The sequence below is a fragment of the Cyanistes caeruleus genome, chromosome 14 (assembly GCF_971803275.1).
Source record: "Cyanistes caeruleus chromosome 14, bCyaCae1.hap1.1, whole genome shotgun sequence".
Lineage (NCBI taxonomy): Eukaryota > Metazoa > Chordata > Aves > Passeriformes > Paridae > Cyanistes > Cyanistes caeruleus.
This window is the reverse complement of record NC_141714.1, coordinates 2,151,041-2,156,700: the sequence shown is the minus strand read 5'-3', so window position 1 is coordinate 2,156,700 and position 5,660 is coordinate 2,151,041. Positions and strand designations below refer to the sequence as shown.

Here is a 5,660-nt window from a genome sequence, read left to right as displayed (position 1 = left end):
TTATTATATATTGTATTGTATTATGTATATTTATATACATTTATTATATTATCATATATTTAATATAATAAATTGGTATTATATTAAACATATATTTATTATCTATTTAATATTATATGAAATATTATAAATATAATTTACAATTATATATTTATAAAGGTATATTTATTATATAAATATAATATTTATTATATTTTTATATTATATATTATATTGTATTCAACTGTATTTTATTATATTATATGCAATATATAATATACAATATACAATATATATAATATAATATATAATATAAAATATATAATATAGAATATAAAATATATAATTATATATTATATATGTTTTATATATATGTTATAAATATAGTTATATAATGATATTATATAATTAAATAATTGTATATATGTATTATATAATTTTACTTTCTATTTTTATTTATTTATTATGATATTTTTATTCATTTATTTTCTATCCAGTTTATCCATGGACAAACATTCATAAGCAGCACATGACCCAAGAATATTATTAATTAAAGAGGAGATTTCCTCACCCAGATTTTCCTGGAAAAACACAGCATTACCATTTTAAATCCACCAATTTCTGCTCATAATTAAAATTTCTTATTTATTTATTCATCTGCCTATTTATTTATTTACTTATTGATTTATTAATTATTTTTTCCCTTTTCCTCCCTGTGGAAGTGATTGAATCTGGTGATGGAGAACCAACCAAACCGAGCCCCTGATCATTTCCCTCCTTTGCCACGTGGGCTTTTCAGTGCTTCAATATTTATACTGTGATCAAATTCTTGCCACCTGTTGCTCCCTTGTGCGTGGCTCCTCTTGCAATCCCTGTGTTGTTCTCCACTTTGGCATAAGCTGTGTGGCACACAGTTCTCCCTTTCAGGGTTTTTTGGGTGATTAGGGAGGATTGGAGCATCCTCACTGCGTCTGGAAGGTCACCCAGGGGGGTGGGCAAGCTCCTGGGAGGGTTTTTCCCAACAGAGGGGCACAGAGGTGGCTCTCAGGTGCCACCTGGTTTCCCCAAAACCAAAAGCTGAGGATGTCCTGGGCAATCCCAGCCCTGGGAGGGGCAGATCCCTGCAGTTCCCATGCTCAGGGATCCCATGGGATCACACATCGCTCCTCTCCCAGCAGTGCCAGACACTTTTGGGAAGCGCTTGGCCACTTCCACGGTTCCATGGCCACAAATCCTTTCAGCCACATCTGTAACTGCTCCTTCTGCTGAAGGAAAAGTGAGCAAACTCTTTGCAATGCATTAACCTTTGTCCTAATAATGGGTATCTCTTGAGCTGTCCCCGATTCCTGGAAAACAGCCCTGGTACATTACAAAATTAATTCAGCATCTTCTCCTTTCACCATCGAGTGTCTTTTCCTCGTATTATGTTCTGCTTCTTTTCTCTAGTGGATACATCTCCTGCTTTTATATTTTCTTGGTATTTAAGAGTGGAAAAAATTGAAGATCTTTCTTCAGAGAAGTTCTGCTGGAGCTGCTCTTGAGATCCATCCTGTGCTGTCTGATGCCTGACATGCGTCAGGAGTAATTGAGGAAATTTTTCTGCGTCAATGACAGTAAATAATCAGTGTCTGTTTTCTCCCACAGAAAATTATTCCTGGGCTTGTTTCAGAAATTGAAGTGACTCTTGTTTCTTTGAAAGGAATTATCTTAAATGGCTGATGTATTTCCACCACTGCTGTTGTGAGAATCACGCTCAAGGACAGGATATGGGGATTTTTAAAAATAATTTAATAACACAGAATTGCTTGGCTTTGACCTGCAGTAAGAATTGTGTGAACTGCTCTGCAGCACCCTTGGTCCCAAATAAGATGGCTCAGGGAAGCTCAATGGTCTTCAGCAAATTTAGCTCATTTGCAGCCACTCCTAATCCTTCTCCCAGTCATTCCCACTCCCTTTGGCTCACAGATCCTGTGGCTCAGGATGTTGTGTGGGCTCAGTCTCCATCCCAGCTCTCCACAGCCCTGCCTGAGGGGATCCTTCCCTTAAGGCTTTATTGGTACCCCAGACCCAGAGCTGAGACCTGCCCGAGCAGCTGGGGACACTGGAGGGGCTGCTGGGACAGGGGGACCCAGCTGCTCCGTCAGGAGCCTTGGCTGTGGGGCTGCAGCCCTCATTTCCCAGGAATTTGGTTACAACTTCTCCTAAGGACAGGGATGTAGCCTTTCCAAACTTGGCTGTGGGGCTGCAGCCCTCATTTCCCAGGAATTTGGTTACAACTTCTCCGAAGGACAGGGATGCAGCCTTCCCATCTCTCTCTGGTGGTGCCCTCATCCCACAGAGGGCAGGAAGAGCAGACAGGCTGCTTGGAAACAGCATTCCAGAATTCCTGGTGTGCCCATTAGGGCAGAGCAGAAAACTCAGAAGAATGTGGGGCAAGCACAGCATTCGGGAACAGCAGAAGGTGGAGTTTCTGAGAGCCTCTCCAGGAAACTGAGGGATCTCAGGTTGGAAGGGGCCTCTTGAAGCTTCACTTCCTCAAAGCAGGGCCAACTTTAGCCATGGATTGGGGCATGAAGCCACCACGTACCATGGTCCCAACTGCTTGGAGAAGATCCAGCCCGGGAAATTGTAGGTGGATGAGTTGAAGATGACTTGGATTTTTTGTTCTCATAAATGCTTCTCTCTCTTGGGCTCTTTGAGGAAATTCTTCCTATGGACACATTTGAAGGTGAAAAAATGAAGGCATTTTGCTTCTGCTACTGTCTGTTGTGCCTTTGCACTTTGAATTTCACTCCCTGTGCTCAGTAAAAATACCAGAATATTAGATTTTGGTTCAACTTCTTCCTGTCCATGTTCTCCATCAGACTCCTCAGTGGCTCCCTGCAAACTGTGAGGCTTTTCCTGCTTCCTCCATGGGATAACTCACTTGGTTTTGGTGTTGCCAGCAAAAGTTTGGGGGTTGATTTTGAAATCTGGTGTGCTGCAATGCTCCTTGTTGGCCAAACCTTAAATATTCCCATCCTGCATAAAGGAATATCCTCTGCAAGGCAGCTCACCCTGAAAATTTGGCCTGAAAATTCCCAGTGTGGAGTTTGAGGGGTGGGTGTTGGGTGAGTACTGAGTGTGGGCTCTTCCGACACAGTGATCTTTCCTCAGCTTATCTCTCAGGGAGCTACAAGGATGTGTGGGAATTTCAGAGGGTGGAAAGTCAAGTTTCTGGGAAGAAATGTGGTGCCAAACTCAGCCTGAGGTGTGCAGAGCAGCACAGGGGCAGCAGGGGTGCCGTGCCCAGACCTGCGCGCTCTGGGAGCGCCAGAGGGAGGATTTCCCAGCAGCTGCGTGCTTCCACATCTCCAAACCCATCCGAATTCCTTGATGCTCCCCAGCAGGGCTGGTCCTGAGGAAAACAGCACGAGCTAAAAGAGCCAGAGCAGAGGGAGCAGCTTGCCGGAGCCGAGCGCATCCTCTAAATGTTAAGGGGCGCGTTACGGGAGAGGCGCCGCAGACACAAAAGGTCAGCGCTGCCCAAGCTTTCAGTAAAACAAAGGCCAACTATTTTTAACTTCATTTCAAGTGGGAAGCCTAAAGCCATGAGCTGGCCTGATTGCAGAAGGCCTTGGCTGTGGTGATAATCAGAGCTGTTTGCGTAATGTGAGCCCTGGCTGCTGACCCCAAGAGCTGAATCCCAAATCTCTGCATCCCAAATCTTCTCTGCACCCCAAATCTGCCCTGCATCCCACATCTGCCCTGCATCCCACATCTGCCCTGCATCCCACATCTCTGCATCCCAAATCTTCTCTGCACCTCAAATCTGTTCTGCATCCCACATCTGCCCTGCATCCCACATCTCTGCACCCCAAATCTGCTCTTCATCCTAAATCTGCCCTGCATTCCAAATCTGCTCTGCATCCCAAATCCACACTGCATCCCACATCTGCCCTGGCCCTGCTAATGCCTCACACCCAGGGATGCAGACGAGGCCCGACCTCCTGAAATCCTGCAGTAAAAATCCCTTCTTGTCTTGGGGAGTGACTGCAGGAGACACCGAGCTGGTGAGCCAGAGGTGGGGGTTAATATAGGCACAGATAATTTGCATTAATTAGCAGTGCCCCCACCTGCAGTTGCACACTGTGAATGAGTGAAAAGGCGAGAGGGATTGCCAGGCAAATGGGACAGGTGCCATAAAATCCATAGAAAAGGGATCTCCTGTTCTGCTTGGAGACTCCAGGGCTCCTTAGACGTGTCCTCTGCAGGGCACAAAGCTCTGGCTGCAAGACTGTTCTCAAAAATAAAAGTAGGTGTTTTCATATTGAGACAGATCTGCAGGGACCCTGTCAGTGCAGCTGGCAGGACAAGGCCTGCACCTCTGCTTTTTGGCTTTCTTCACCCTGCTGAGAGAGCCAAGAGAAGCCAACTTCTGGTCTGGGATCATTTCCTAACTTTTCCTGGTGCTGCTGTAGAAAGTGGAGCTTGCAGGTCTCTGTTTGTTACTTGTTTCTGGAATTAACAAAAGCTCCTGAGACTTCTCGGTGAACTTTATGATCCCATCAGGGTCCGAACAGCCTCTTGGGTGGGTAAGCAGTGCCAGAATTTCACCACAATTGTCACAATTCTGACAGCTCAACTTGTCTGGTGTGGTGTCAAGAAGACCAAAAAACAACAACAACAACAAAAAAGCCAATTTGAATAAGGACCAGCCTTATTCCCTCAAATTTCTGTTTGCAGCAGGGCTTTTCTCAGTCTGCTGGTGGAAATACGGAATATTTGCCTGGTTTCTGAGCGGGCTGGCAGTGCAGGCCCGGTGCTCAGCAGGGCCCAGGTTTCCCTCAGCAGCAATAAGAGCCCACAGCTGCTTTTCTGTGCAGGTGTGGAATGGGATCACTTCCTGATTTTGTCACTCCAGAGGAATGGGAAGACTTTTCCTAAGAATAATCTTGTGAAGCTGTTAAGGAGCAGAGCTGTTTGTTTCCTTGGGGTTGCTGAGGGCTGGGGACAGAGGGAGGCTCCTGGAGCTCCTGAGCCCGTCCTCTCCCTGGAATTCACCATTTCCCTGGAATTCATCCTCTCCCTGGAATTCATCCTCTCCCTGGAATTCACCCTTTCCCTGGAATTCATCCTTTCCCTGGAATTACCCTCTGCAAAGCCCTGTGACAGCTTTGGGGCCGAGCTCAGGGTGAAGCCCAGCTCCCCCATCCCTCGGGGTCTCATGATGGGTGACCTCCCGAACACCTCCAGCCCTGCTCTCTCTCTAACCCTCAGCACTGCCATGGTGTTTGGGAGGAGATCAGCGTGTTCCCAGCTTGGCAGAGCACTCTGAGAGCATGGACACATCTGAGTTGTAGGATTTCTGTGGCCCCAGCTACCCCACACGCTCTGCAGGCCCACGAGCAGCTTCCAGGATCAGCTCTTTGGGGTCCCACACAAGGGAGGCGTTGTTCCCATTTTCCTGCCAGGCCAGAGATGTTCTGTGGCTTTCTGAAGTGACAGAAGCCCAGAATGTTCTGTGCTGGAAGGGACACATCAGGTGCTGCGATAAAGCACACAGAACTCTGCTTCTTTCTACAGGAAAAGCCAATTCTTTGTTCACATAACTCATTTTCCCACAGTTTTCACCCACCTCGTGTCTAACTCGAATTGGCTGGCAGTTTTCTTGCCACTCAGCTCATTGGTTTTGTGTGAAT

At 46.0% G+C, this 5,660-nt stretch overlaps 1 long non-coding RNA gene across 1 annotated transcript; it reads right to left on the bottom strand.

Moving 5' to 3' along the window:
* Positions 1-643: 643 nt before the first annotated feature.
* Positions 644-5,419, bottom strand: LOC147650494 (uncharacterized). The gene is made up of 2 exons (XR_015276334.1): positions 3,756-5,419; positions 644-3,672 (listed from the first exon to the last, which is right to left on the bottom strand). It is a non-coding gene; the product is annotated as an uncharacterized LOC147650494 (long non-coding RNA).
* Between the last annotated feature and the right edge of the window lie 241 nt (positions 5,420-5,660).